Here is an 846-nt window from a genome sequence, read left to right as displayed (position 1 = left end):
GTGTGTGTGTGTGTGTGTGTGTGTGTGTGTGTGTGTGGCCGCGCGCGTGGGTCTGTGCGTGGCTGCAATTACCCACTTAAGTCGGCGGTCATCGTAGTAGATGATGTCGATACTAGTAATACTAAATCCGTACAGGCATTCACGATCGCGGAGGCGGGCAGGCCGCGCACGTGTTGTAGAGGTGGGCGAGCGAAGGAATAGAGTCGCCGTTAAGCATTCAAAATGAAGCGCTGAATGTCTACAGGAGAAGCGCATCGCAAATCACCACCTCGCTACTTCGATGTGGTGGCATTGCTCTGCCTTAGGTCCCTTGCTATCCAAATATATACACAGACATGCATGAACCTACATGGTCTATGATTAAACTGGTTGTTGCTGCTGTTGCTGGTGTTAGTTGTTGTTGTTGCTGTTGTTGTTTTTGTTTTTGTTGTTGTTGTTATTGTTGTCGTTGCTGTTGATAAATGTCGTTGTATTTGTTGTTGTTGTTGCTGCTGCTGCGAATGCTGTTGTTCATAGATGCTTGTGTTTCTTCTCATCACTATAATATCTTAGTACTACGTCTGTATTATGATTAATGTTGCCAATGAAACCGATGTCATGTACTGCCGTGTTAACGACGGCTAGGCGAAATAGCGTACGAGAAATGCCGACTAGCGTGCAAAGTACGAATCCGGGAACGTTCGATGCTTATTACCTTATTGCAGTGACGCAGTAATTCATTCGTCGACTTGGGGCTCTTAGATTGTCACAGTAATGACCTATAGGGGTTATGTGATCGGTGCTCTACCGCGGAATATCGCAAACCCAATTCATGGTGTCCAATACGCCACATAATGTAAAGCGATT

The sequence above is a fragment of the Priapulus caudatus genome, unplaced genomic scaffold, assembly GCF_000485595.1.
Source record: "Priapulus caudatus unplaced genomic scaffold, Priapulus_caudatus-5.0.1 Scaffold514, whole genome shotgun sequence".
Taxonomy (NCBI): domain Eukaryota; kingdom Metazoa; phylum Priapulida; class Priapulimorpha; order Priapulimorphida; family Priapulidae; genus Priapulus; species Priapulus caudatus.
The sequence above is the reverse complement of the archived record's forward strand: the minus strand, read 5'-3'. Positions refer to the sequence as shown.